Source organism: Rattus norvegicus, chromosome 14 (genome assembly GCF_021556685.1).
Source record: "Rattus norvegicus strain SHRSP/BbbUtx chromosome 14, alternate assembly SHRSP_T2T, whole genome shotgun sequence".
Taxonomy (NCBI): domain Eukaryota; kingdom Metazoa; phylum Chordata; class Mammalia; order Rodentia; family Muridae; genus Rattus; species Rattus norvegicus.
The window spans coordinates 7,209,737-7,223,823 of record NC_141547.1 but is presented as its reverse complement, the minus strand read 5'-3'; the positions used below and the strand labels follow the sequence as shown (position 1 = coordinate 7,223,823).

General features: G+C 43.3%; 1 protein-coding gene across 1 annotated transcript in view; it reads left to right on the top strand.

Moving 5' to 3' along the window:
- The window catches only part of Arhgap24 (Rho GTPase activating protein 24), a 629,479-nt gene that overhangs the window by 165,898 nt on the left and 449,494 nt on the right, over positions 1-14,087 (top strand). The gene's annotated exons all lie outside the window — the stretch shown is intronic.

Below are 14,087 nucleotides of genomic sequence, written 5' to 3'. Positions count from 1 at the left end.
TCCTCCCTCAAACCCTCTGATGTCCCCTTTCTCCAGTTCCTCTCATTCCCTACCCTAGCTCCTTCTCGAGTTCATGGTCTCTTTTTCTTTCATTATTGTTGTTACCCACATATATCCATATAAGCGCAACCCCCTGAACTGTCTAGAGTCGACTGTAGGCTTCACAGCCAGCCACCAGTATTGGCTAGACAATTAGGGGCTTTATCCTTGGGAAAGAATAATTCTCCCTCTTTCAGAGGCAGTTTTCATTGCCTGTTCTTCTCTGTCTAGGGCTGGGGTCCCTGGAGAGTTCCTCCTTCTCTTAGTGTTGACATTATCTGGGCTTTGTGGGTGTGGCTTCTGTGTCATTTCTAGGACACGCCAGCCATTCCACTGGCTATAACAATCTTTCCTTCTCTTCTTCCTTGACATCCTGAGCCTCAGTTGCAGAAACGTATGCTGTAGATGCCTCCAGTGGGGCTGGGCCTCAGCGACACATTGCTCTCTGCGTTGTGACCAGCTGTGGTTTTCTGTGGTAGTCTCTGCTGCAAAGAGACGCTTCTTTAGTGAGAGGAGAAGACGAAATTTATTTACAACACAAATATAAGGATAAGTATTTAGAATGCAGTTAGGAATTATATTGATCTAGTAAACCTGTGGTCGGAGGCTCTCCTCTAAGATTCATGACCTCACTAGCCTTGGTAGTTGGTCGTTGGCTAGGTTTCAAGTAGCAAGCCATGATTTCCCTACTGTTGAATGAACCCTAAGCCCAACCAGAGAGCTGTTGGTTATTGCCAAGACATGGGCGCCACTGTTGTACAATTAAGGCTGTTTTGCCATGACAGTCATGGCTGTGGATCACAGGTATCATGGGTAGGGTAGCACTATTGATTGTTTCTCTCCTATTGCAGCCTGAATAGAACCTTTCGGTATTCTGAAAGCTAATATAAGAAAAGCTCCCCAGAGATGAGGCTTTCAGGTCAGATCCAGCTTGAATATTCCAAGTTCTGTGCCTGCAGTACAGGCTGTCTTCGGCAAGGAGAAACTACAGAGGTCAAGAAAGTAAAGGAGGGTCATGAGGGCCCTAGAGAGAGGAATAGAAGAATACATCGTATTAAAGCAAGTCACACCTGTGAAGTACTCAATTCTTTCAGCTATACAATAGGAACTGAAAATTACCTTCTTTGCAAGTTGGCTTACACAGCTCACCGAAGAAAATGGCATAAGATTTATTGCCAAATTAGACTAGTGAATCTGATAAAGAAACTTTCTGATCAGTAGTAAGCATTTTGGCATCCTGTGGATTGTACTAATTAGGTGACCATATACAGTTTATGTACTGTCTTATTCTGGCTAACACTCCTGCCAGCATTATGGAACAGTGTAGATTCATTACCCTTAAATCTTTAGCTTCTCTTGTAGCCTCTGTGTCAAACTGTGGACACCGTGCCTGGGAAGTTTGTCGACTTTGTGCAGGAAAGTTGAGTGATCAAGAGAACATTTGACATTTGACGTGGTCCTGTAGCTACGAGACCAAGCAAGATACCTTAGACTCGAATGTCAAACCACAGCTTTACTCCTGGGGTCAAACCTGATTTAGGATTATAAACTCTGGCTGCATTTGACGGCAGCCTCAGTTATCTCCTTTCCCTCCACTTCTAGCACGTGCTTACCTTACCGTGTTCTGCCAGAAGTACTAGGAAAAAATACACGAAGTAGCTTCCAGAAAGGTCGTGCCTTTAATAGAATGTTAGTCTTAAAGGTAAACTGAGACCGTCATGACAAGGTGAACACCCAGGGCCACGAGATAATCTCCTCGATGTTTTCTAAACATTTAAATGGGCTAAATTGGAAAGAAAAGGGGAGAGGTACTGCTACACTCAGCTATCAACTGTGGTTGACCCTTCTTTCCAGTACGGCCTCAAAGCTGTAATTTTGGCAGGAGAACACGCCACCCTGAACACTGCCACACCATTCGGAAGCGGCCATGACTGTCAGGCAGCAGGCTGGAGCTCTTCTGCAGTGCCAGGAGCATGAGAACAGTTGGTTTTGAGGGGGCCAGCTGCTCCGATGTTTTGGGAATATTCTCATATGTTTTGAATGGAGGAAAATGAAACGAAGCCAAACCAGTGGCTTCGACTTCACAAAAGAGACAAAGCTTTTGAAAACTTTCTCAACCAGAAAGTTTATAATTAGAGTATTAATTTCCTGTAGGGAATTTCCGGTTCTTTGTGTAACTTAAAGGACACATTTTTTGATCTCTTCTCTCAGAGGATTTCATTTTGGACTTGGAAATTAATGGTCCAGCGAACCAAAAATAGCCCCCAATGGTTGGCTTAAAAGCTAATTTGGGAGCCACCAGAAATATATTAAGCACGAAGGAATTGTGCTTAAAACTCAGCATCTTGGAGTCATCAGAGAAATGTACAAATGTGCTTTAAAGATGAGTAAGGTCATGCTTGTATGTGAGCTCACGGGGATTGCCCCGAAGATACCTGTCTCATTAGTGACGGCAGTGGACAAAGTGAAAATGTGAACAGGCTGACTTCTATCCCAGAAGCCCCCACTGGGGAGTAATGGCCTGCCACCTGTGAATCAGAGATCGGCCATCTTCTCAAATCTCTGCTGATGGCTTTTTTCAATTAATTCATAAAGTTCCCTAAGGTTCTGTGAATCGAGAGAGGAGTTGGCCAGGCCAGGAAAATTTACACAAAGCCAGTTAAGAGCTAGATCCATATGGGAGGGTGTTTTCTCCAGGGGCTTTGTCCGGAAGTGATCTCCACATCTGGAAATTGTCTATAGACTGGGACCTATAAAATACGTGTGCTACTTCATGTTTGAAGAAGGGTTAGCCTGAGCTAGTCGTTTGAGATAAAGTAGAGAACAGATATAGACAGCAGGCCACTTCCTTGTGTTTTCCAACAGTAGAAATAAAGGCCTGCTGATTCAATATTCTAAGGCTTGTATGTATTCTTTAAGCTTCCATTTTTTGATAATTTTAGAATCTATTCCTTGTGTGTGTGTGTGTGTGTGTGTGTGTGTGTGTGTGTGTGTGTGTGATGAATGCCTGAATGTGTGCACATTCACTACACCTGTTACTGGTGCTCCTGAAGGTCAGAGGGTGTTGGTTCTGCTGGAACTGGAGTTACAGATGTTTGTGAGTTGCCATGTGGGTGCTGGGAACCATACCTGGGTTCCATTTTTTTTCAGTATATATTGGACTGTTCATCCCTTTATCTTTATCTATTACAGGCTGTCATCCTCTAAGATAATTGTGTCAGACTTTAATGGCATGTGACTGGTCTTTAAAATAATAAACATGTTAACCATACTGTCGTACACATATTCTCTCTCATATTTGAATAACCACATGAAGGGGCTTCCTGCACGATCGATTTGTTGGCTGGGATTAAATACTCAAGTGCAGAGGATCTCTGGGTTTCTTATTTAGGGTTTCTAATGCTGTGATAAAGCACGATGACCAAAAAGCAAATTGGAAAAAGAGTTTATTTTACAATTACACCTTACAGTCTCCAATCTCGGGAAGTCAGGGCAGGAACTGAAGCAGAGACTATGACGAAACACTGCTTACTGTGTGCTCCTCATGGCTGCCTCAGACTGCTTTCTTATACACCCCAGGACCACCTACCTGAGCATGGCCCCGCCCACAGTGGGCTGAGCTCACTCACATCAATCATTCTAGAAACTGCCCCATAGGCTAACCTAGTAGGGGCATTCTCTCAGTTGAGGTTCTCTTTTTTCAAGTGACTCTAGCTTGTGTCAAGTTAACAGAAACTAACCAAGATAGCCACATTTAATTCAAGTGGAAACAGAGGTATTTGTTTGAGTAACATGGATAATAAGGCATAATAGTTAGTGATGCAACCCACACGTGGCAATGAAGACATTTGCTGCCAAAGGCTAAGCGTATCCCAACAGTTGGTCATCTTATATTTTTAGTAATATTTACACCATTTGCCTTCAGAGATGTTTTGTTTTATGGATCGAGATTCTAGAACCCAGACAGACTGTGTTGCTTCAGGTGACGGGAGTTTTAAGGAGGAGGAGGAAACTGCTTGGCTCATTGCCAGGTCCAAAGCCTTTGTTACTTTCCTGGTTACAATGTCTTTGGACACAGAAGGAAAGGAGGCGCCACTTCGTTCTTTTAAGATTTGTTTTTAATTTGTGTTTGTGTGGATCTCTCTCTCTCTCTCTCTCTCTCTCTCTCTCTCTCTCTCTCTCTCTCTCTCTCTCTCTCTCTCCTGTGTTTGTTTGCCTTTGTGTGTTCATGTAAGTCTTCCTGTGTGAATGTGTCTGTGTCTTTGTGTGTGTATGTGTGTGTTTCTCTGCGAATAAATGTGTCTCTGTGTGTGTTTGTTTGTGGCTGTGTTTCTGTGGTGTCTGTGTATGTCTGTGTTTCTTCATGTATGTGTTTTTGTGTATATGTATATATGAATGTGTGTTTTTGTGTGTATGTATATGTGTATGTTTCTTTGTATGTGTATTTGAGTGTGTATCTGTGTAAATGTATGTGTGTCTTTGTGGGCGTACATGTGTGTATTGTTTATGTGTGTGTGTGTTTTCTGTGTTTCTGTGAATATGTTTCTGTGTATTTATGTGGAGGTATGTACCATGTGTGCTCCGGTGCCCACAGAAAGCAAAAGAGAGCATCAACTCCCACAGAGTCTTAGGATCCACACACTTCAATGTGCAGTCTGGGTACCAAGTCCTGTCTTCTGCAAGAAAGTCTGTCTTCTTAACTGCAAAGCCGTCTCTCTGGCTCCTAAACAATACCATTTTGGCCTCAAAGAGGCTTGGGTCTTCAGTCCACTGGTTTTATTTTCTGCATTTCTATATGCCTATTTTTTATTTCTTCTTCCCTTTAGCCATAAGAATATAGTACTTCAGGGTACCACAGGCCCATTCATATGTAAAGTTATTATCTTAATTTTTCCTTAAAGATGGAAATACTGACCATATTTGTATAAAAGAATAAGGGATATGTGAGTGCTTGCATAAATTTTGAAATATTTTTATACTCCATTGCTAGCTTTGGTGTAGGAGGAGTTGATGTTCTGCTGGAAGCCCTCTAACTCTTGACTCTGACTTCTTTCACATGAGGGTGATTCAGGGAACAGACTGAATTGGAAAGCAGAAACCGTCTTGCTTTAACACAGCCTGCTGCCTCACCTTCAAGTTGAATCTGCTGAATCCAATTGTTTAAAACCTAGAAACTCCTGTGTGTAAACACCCCTCAGAGTGCTAAGCACTAGATGTCACTCGGGCTGCTGATGAGATGGGCGTGAGAAAGGCAGAGTGGTGCTACCAGAGGAGCAATAAACCAAGTCAGACCACAGGCATGGGTATGGAACCTGCAGCTTGTGTTTCCCACCAGGGCTTCTCACAGCTAGGGATGTTCCGAGAGATGGCACATTCACTGCTGCTCTGTGAGGCTTTCTAATTAAAAAGTGAAATCGGTAGCCGGGCATGATGGTGCACGCCTGTTATCATAGCACACAGGAAGCAGTGGTGCGGAGAGAACAAGGAATTGGAGGCCAGCATACAATAAACACATTCAAAAATAGCCTTGCTCACATGTAGAGAGATGTTATCACAAAACAAAAGCCGCCTGTCTGACATGCACAAGGCCCTAGTTGATTCTAGGATACAATCCATTTAGTCTTGTAGACAGTGTATACCTGTGTATTTGTACAGTTTATATGTTTGTAGGTGTGTGTGTGTGTGTGTGTGTGTGTGTGTGTGTGTGTAGAATGTGGCATGCTGGACATGCTATAATGTGTGAAACTGATGGACTATCTCAGTCATGAAGTTGTATATGGGCTTTTATACTTGGCAATTCAACATACCTTATTTTTAAAAAATTTTTTTCTTATACTTTTAACATTTTATTTAAGGTAAATAGCAATAGCAATTAAATAAATAAAATATGCAAATGAAACACATTAAAATAACAATAAAACAAATAAGTAATGAATAAATAAAAATTGAGTATTTAAAAATATATTTTTGAATTTGATGTGGCTGGAGAGATGTTTGGGAGCATTCATTGCTCTTCCAGAGGATCCAGGTTCAGTTCACTGCACCTACATAGAGACTCTAGTCCCAGGGAATCCAACACCATCAGAACCCCCGATGCATGTGTTGTGCAGATATAAATGCTAGCAAAAGTCCTGCATACATAACCCGCCCATAGGAGTGCCTCCTGTACCAGTCATTATTGAAAGTCTTGATCCTAAGTATTTGGAAGTACTCAGAAGCATGAAGATCAGTTTGACGTGGTACCTTACTCGCGTCCTGACCAGATGCTATAGCACTGATGCTTGGTTACCTAAGACCACTAAGATTGCCAAAAATAACAGATGTGAAAGCGGCCCTGGGAAAATGTTTTCCCTGTGAGCCAAGGTTTGAGGGTCAGAGAGTACAGGCTGACTCTTGTGATGTTTACCTGGAAAGGTCAGGACATGGAAACCTTGGGTCTAAGTTCTGGGCCAGCCAGCATTGAGTGGGGGGGAAGTTGGACAGCTGCACGGTCAGCAAATTCAAATCTTGTCCAACCAATGACTAGCTCGCTGGCCGGTGTCCGCTAAGCCAGGCTCCGAAAGATCCATTTTCCCTACTCATTGTCCTCTCTCTGTTCTCCGAGAAGTCTGTCCTATTAATGTCATTGCCCAGATTCCACTGAGAGAGGTGGCAGGATTGAGGCTGAGGGCAGAGAAGGTAGAGAATCGCTTCTTATTCTCCCCATGGCTGGGTCTCGACTTCTCAGCTCAAACTTCTATTTTCATGAGGTTTCTGTTCTGTGGTTGTGGGTGTAGCTGCACCCCAGGGCTTGACTACTGGACTGTGATGGCTGCCATTGCTGCTAGTATCAAAGCCGTCAGATTCCTTTGTGATTCTCCCAGCTCTCTACTCAACCTCTCTGTTTCTTGACTGTCTCAAGTCTGAACCTTTTGAGTTGTCTTCTGTCTGTCTCTAGGCTGGGACTTAAACTGTTACAGCTACAAAAAGAAAATCGGATGCCAGTCTCTAAGTTCCTAAAATCATTGTAAACATCTAGTCAGCTGCTTAATCAGACAGAGGGGCAGGCGGCCTTTTGGGAAGACCACAAAGAGGGAATTATCAATGATGTCCTTCAATCCCACATGATGTTAGTCTAAGATTGTATGTAAGATTAAATACATATTCTTAGGCCAATACTCAGCCTCAGTGAGAAGAGACTAAATCAGTAGTTTTTAACTGGTCAGATTTGAAACTTCAGACTCGAATGTCATATATATATATATATATATATATATATATATATATATATATACATACACATATATATATATGCACATATATAAAAGAAAAGAAAGTTTACAGGTAGAGGATTTTTCTTTTGTCCTCTCAACCCTTGGCTATATAGCCTTGTATCTCAGGGACAAATGCAATCTTTTATTCTAGTTCATTTGACTAAGAGTCCCGAGTCCTCCCTCCCATCCCAAACCACTACCTTGGTCTTAGTTCCCTGCTTCAAAACGTAAAAGTATAACATACTTTTAATATATAACAAAACTTAGTGTGACTTCTTTTTTTTTTTTCTTTTTTCTTTTTTTCGGAGCTGGGGACTGAACCCAGGGCCTTGCTCTACCACTGAGCTAAATCCCCAACCCCCTTAATGTGACTTCTAAGTAGTACCTTGTAAGTCTAAAGTCTAGTTGAAAGCAAAACATTAAAGATTCGGTGTCTAGGAGCCAGCCTGTCTCTGGCTTCAAGGCGTATCACCAGTGATGCTGTTCAACTGACCTTTACCAGGGCATAGCCATCACTGAGATATGGTTCAAATAAAGCATAGGGATCCCCTACGTAAGTGAAACACATTAATGGATTGAGGGGAACACAGCACACAGGTGGGATCTGTAGAACCTATAGCCACACCAGCATCTGTGGATGTGACAGTCTGCGGCAGCAGGGAGACCCAGCCCACACACTGCACACAGTGCGTGACTCCAAGGCACAGCGTGCGGTACATGGCTCTTTGATTTTAAAATTGCTCTTCAAAGTAGATAATTAAAGTTTTCTCCCATTTAGGAGTTCTGCTGCTTTAAGACTTCCTGAGACGCAAGCCAATTATCTGGGAAAAGGTTATTTCACGTTTCTCAATTCAGCAACTAAGTGCGCTTTTTAATCTCTCGCCTGTAGCTTACATGACTGAAATCATTCACTGTGTCTCAGTCACCTGAAAGACAGCAGACTTCTTGGGCTTATTTTAATGTATGAATTACCTGATTTCTATACTCTCTTTTTCAAGAAAACCCCTTTATTGTCTTCGTGTTTTATAATATGTGATCCTTGGTAAGATCGTTGGCACATTATTGAATTTGAACAAGTCTCAGCAAATGTTGAGAGATGTATAGTCCTCCATCACAGATACTGTTCATAGCAATGGCCCATTTATCTTTTATACATTCCTATATAGATTATATCGTATTGTAGATTTGCATAATGTATTGCATATTTACATATATATATTTCAAGAAGGTTTACTTTTGCATTAGTCAGGGTTCTCTAGAGTCACAGAACTTATGGAATGTCTCTCTATAGTAAGGGAGATTAGTGGAATGACTTACAGTCTGTAGTCCAAGTAACCCAACAGTGGGCAGCTGTGAATGGGAAATCCAAGGATCTAGTAGTTGCTCAGTCTCACAAGACTGGGTGTTTTAGCTGAACTTCTGTATAAACTGGAATCCTGAAGAGGTAGGCTCCAACAGAGATGCTGACAGTAAGTGCAAGCAGGAGAAGAAGAGTGAATCTTCTTCCTTCCCGTATCCTTATGGAGGTCTCCAGCAGAAGGTATGGCTAAGATTAAGGTGTGCGCCACCAGACCTGGACTTGGAACTTGCTCTGTCTCAGGCTGGCCTTGAACTCAGAGATCTGCTTCCCTCTGTCTCCCGGGATTAAAGGCGTGCACTACCCTGCCCAGGCCTAAGTTTTTCATGGCCGCTATGCCTCAAGATCCGAATCAAAAGTGTGTATCATCCCCTTGTCAAGATCCAGGTCAGAAGCCTGTGTCTTCCGGCCTCAAGATCTGGACCACAGGTGTGCCCTCCATTTCTGGAGGGTAGTTCATTCCAGGTGTAGTCAAGCTGACAGCCAGGAATGGCCATCCCAACATCCATATTCACAGATGAAAATGTTTACGCAGTCATAAATGTGATCACAAAGGTTTTCTGTGAAAAGGGGAAAATGAGGTTCTAGAACTTTCCATCCCGATGTGTCCCCATTTATATTATTTATGTTCTCAGCCACACTAGGGTCTCAGAGAGTTAGGCAGGATTTCAGCCCCGTGCTCATCCCTGGTGCTACCCCCTGTGCCGACAGTGCCCGTGACTCTTGTGGATATGGCACACGACTAAAGGGGGGGACTAAGTCTGGGACTGACATTTCACAAGAGCTGAGAGATTGAATTCGTTCTGAGGTTCACAAGGTAAATCTGCTCCATGAATCATCAATGATGATTCCCCTTTAAACTTTATGAAATTACTAGCAGAGCTGGTTGAGATAATTGAGGACTTTTATCCCCTAGATACAGTATAAAGAAAGGCCTGATTCTGACTCAGTTCACTGTAAACCGCAGTGCCTTCTATATCAGAAGATTCTTGAGTCAAGTGGACAAGTAGGTATTATGTAAAGTGTGGAGTGTTCTCTGCTCTTCTTTCAATAGCACATAGTAGGCACTGTGCTCAGAGTGGCTGACAGATGTCACCTGCCAGATGGACCTCACGTTCTGTTGTCCCTCAAGAATGTTCGTTCTTGTGGCCAAGAGAGAAGTCTCCTCATGATTCCTCTGTTGGCAAAGATACTCCGCAAATTTCTGGTACAAGTCTTGTTTTAGTCGGAAGCAGCTCTCTATTGATCTCTGTTTTGGACTGTTCGACTTGAAGCGACGCCCTTCTGTCGTGTAATCTGACTATCTAGAGGCCTCGGCACTTAGTGACAATGTCCTGGTAGCAGCTGAATCAAAATGCTTCACCAAAGCCCCTCCTCACACACCAAACGCTCCAGGGTAGCAAAGTCCCTTCCAAGCATGTCTGAGTTTTTTTTTTTTTTTTAAAGCTGTTTCCCATGCATCCGACAGAGTTAACTTTCTGTTGCTGTTGCTGATGCCTCTCCTGGTCCTGCTGGAAGCCTGTGGTGGAAGGCATCTGTGTGCAAAGGCCTGCATGAAGTCCATTAACTAAAGACCAAATACACTACCGGCTGCTCAATCCAACTGAGCCTAGGTGGAGGGGGGGGAATCCCATTGTGATCTACATCCCTGGAATCAGATCTCCCGGCTGAACCTCAAACTGCACATACCTCTCAACCCTTCCATATATTTGTTTTTAACAATTCGTTTACCTCCCACCCCTGCTGTCTTTGAGATTCACTTCTCTTTGCCCCCTTTGGTTGGTGGCTTCAGTTCACTGACCATCTATAAATTCTGTAGGTATCACTCAATTATACGTCAGAACTACGTAGGAAAACGATGACTATATATATATATATATATATATATATATATATAATTTTGTCATCATACAGATCACAGAATGACAGGCTTTTAGGTGGTATTGGCATTAGATTACATGTTCTGAGGAGCCTAGACGTGTTTTCAAGAAATAGGGGACATCAGTAAGTTAAATGTGAGCATCTGCAGAGTTTTGTATCCATGGAGACCCTGGATCCCATACACAAATCACACTTCAAGTGGCCCTCAGCCTTTGTGTAAGTGAATCATATAGATAAGAGGTGGGGAGTGTTTGCAAAGGCGTCACACAACACACACTCCCAGCCACAGCAGTACACAGCCGTGGCCTCTAGATGTGCTGGCTGAGAATGTGTACTCTGATTCTTAGAGTCTCTGGGTGGACAGGATTTTCCAAGAATTTTCCTCACAGGGGACAGACATACTCATCTGTGATCGTAGAGAGAGGGAGCTCAGGGTTGGAACCGCAAACACACCATTAAATGAGTAGGTCGCTATTACCAAAGGATGCGATGTCCCCTTCTAGTTATAAAATAATGAGCCAAAGTGGAAGGGTTGCTCAGTGGTTAGTAGCGTATGCTGCTCTCACAGAAGGCCCAAGTTCAGTACAATTGCCTGTAACTCCAGCTCCAGACAGTCTGATACCTTTGTCTGGCCTCCAGGTACCCCCACATACATGTGCATGTACACACATAAATAAAAATAAAACCAGTCTTTAAAAATAAAACTATGGGGGCTGGAGAGATGGGTCAGACGTTAAGAACACTGGGTACTTTTCTGGAGGGTTCAATTCCCAGCACCCTCATGGCAGCTCGGGATCTAACACTCTCACACAGACGAACATGCAGGCAAAATACCAATGCAACATAAAATATAAATAAATAAATTATTAAAAAAACAAATGAAGGAAAGAACCCAAGTTAATTTCTTGTAAGGACTAAAGCAGGTACCACAGAATTCTTAAGAGCATGAGGGGTGTGGAGACCTTGGAACCCTCTGCCTAGAGGCTGTCCTGAGTGAGTTGATCCTTGCTCTATTCTGCTGTCCGTTCTCCAAACACCAGGCTACTCATACACTCGTCCATTTTCTGAGATCATGCCTTAGGCAGACTTTTAGATGATTCTCACTGTGCCCAAGTAACGAAGTGGGTTTCACAGTCTCTTAGCTGCTTGGCCCTAGAACCCAGGTCTTCTGGGTGTACCCACCATGCTCCTCTCAGCACAGTGTATAGTCAGCAGCCCCAGGCATTAATCCGTGTATAGTGCGTCTGTTGGATAGTGTACATCCATTTTGGTTGCTTCAGGATCATATCTGTAATTGCACAGTGATTTTGAGTATGAATGGGCTTTAACATCCTATTGTTTAGATAACGATACATGCAAAATTTTCGGTTGTTACTTTCAGCATGCAGGAAACAGGCAGACACTCTGTGAGAGCTGAAATTGGGAACTACTGCTGAGAAGCAGAATTTGGGATTTCTTATCACCTAAGGATGCGAGGCTTTTTTTGATTCTCAGTCAGTCCAGTCCTTGATGAGTGGCTCTGTGTGGCTCTGGGAAGAGTTACTACCTATGTCAGTAGCCAAAGGCTTTCTTTGGGAAAGTGTCACCATTCATTTTGGCTCCTGCCTGGTCTTTGTCAAGGGTCAGTGTCTGTCAGGTAATCTCTCTTGCTTAAGTGCCACTCTGACACTCTCCTGCCTGCAAGTGATCCAACTGTCTGGCTTGTAGTGTGCATACTGAGTTATATCCCAGAGAAGTGGTACTGAGTACTGTGGCGTTTCTCTGGTCCTTCAGAGACAGACATTACAAAAGCCGATGGTGACCAATTAGTCTTTGAAATGTTACCATCAGACCTCTGGTGTTTGCAACCCTGTGGGACTTGCTAGAAATACCTGGTCCTAAGCCTTGCTGCAGATCAACTTGGCAGGACTCTCAAAGATGAGGCTAGAAGCCACATCTTCTATGACCTTTTCACTGGTACATGGTATGAGCACATACTAGGTCTGCTTTGCTCATTACTATAGATAGAAATATATCTTCAAATTGCTGGTATTAAAGCCTGGTGGTGGTGAGATGAGGTTTTTGGAAGATGAGTAGGTCAGGGCATTCCTCCTTTTACAAACGGGAGTATGGCCCTCACAGAAGAGACGCCATGCAGCACTAAGTCATCTTGCCTCTCTGTCATGTGAGGTCATCCATCTTCCCTTTCCAGACGTGGCAATAAAGCACCATTGTGGAAGAACACAGTGGCCCTTTCCAGAAGGCGTGGGAGAACAGTGTGGCTCTCCTCAGACAGATGGGCCTGCCCTGGATCTTGGATGTGTCAACCTTAGAATGGTCATAAATACATTTTTGTTCTTTATAAACTACCCAGACTGAAGTACTTTGTCCCAGCAGCATAACCAAACTAAGGCACTCACCACATTGTCTGTGCTGATCAGCACACATTGGGCACTTGAGAGTCATATAGTGACTACTATGCCTAGTTCCTGCTTCCTCCCTCAGTGTCTCATGCAACAATGATCTTGGTGAGAGTCTGGGGCCTCTGGAGCCTGCTGACCATCACCACTGTCAGAATTGCTACAGCTTGACTGAATTGCTCAACACCACTGTGCCTGAACTTGCTTATCTGCTGAAAGGGAGATGACAGCACTGCCTACCCCGCGTTTGAGTCTGAGGAGTGAATGAGGTCACACAGGAGACATGTTTAGAACAACACCCAGTAAACAGTTAGAGCTCCTAAACTTTGAGCCATACAAATTGCCAGTAAACGTTGGAAGTTCTTGGAAGTGATTTGCTCTAGTCCTTTATTTGTTGGGTTATTTTTTAAAGGGAGGTCACAAAATGTTTTATTTGCAACGTTTTATGAATATGAACATGCTTCAGACCCAGATAACTGAGAAACCACCACCCAGTGGCCTGTCCTCACCCTATTTCTGCAGTGAAAACGCCATCTGCCTTTTGGGTGGAAATTGCATAGCTGCCTGAACTTTGGCACCAGGCTCTCCAGACTCGACTCCTCACATACTTATGTGGGCTCATGCAGTCATGGACAAGTTGTTGCCTGACCCTCACTGCCATAGAATGCAGGGAACATAAACACTTCATACCTACTCATCTAACCCAGGATTTCTTAATCCATATTGGCGCCTGGGGTTGGATAAGTCGTCACTGAGGTGGGGGTAGGAGGGACTTTCCTCAGCATTGTGGGTGCTTAGCAGCCACAGCTGTCTAACTTACCGTCAATGCTTAGCCTCTCCTCTATCCTTGTGCTTAAGCCAGAACACACAGAAGGCACTAATGCCCTTTAAAGCATACGGTATTGCAGAGTTTAAAGATCCACCATCAGCAGTAATTGAAGGATTGCCTCAATGAGCCTTAAAGCAGGCAAATCTGTGGGTGAAATTATATGTTAATAGTGACCAAACATTATAACAATTTGCTATTATAAAATCTATTGTGCACAAGTTGACGGTAGGATAAATATGGGGTCTGACCTTTTTGTATTTCATTGATCACTTTTCATCAGGGTTACAAAATATCTGAATGTATATAATTGATCACTTTTCATCAGGGTT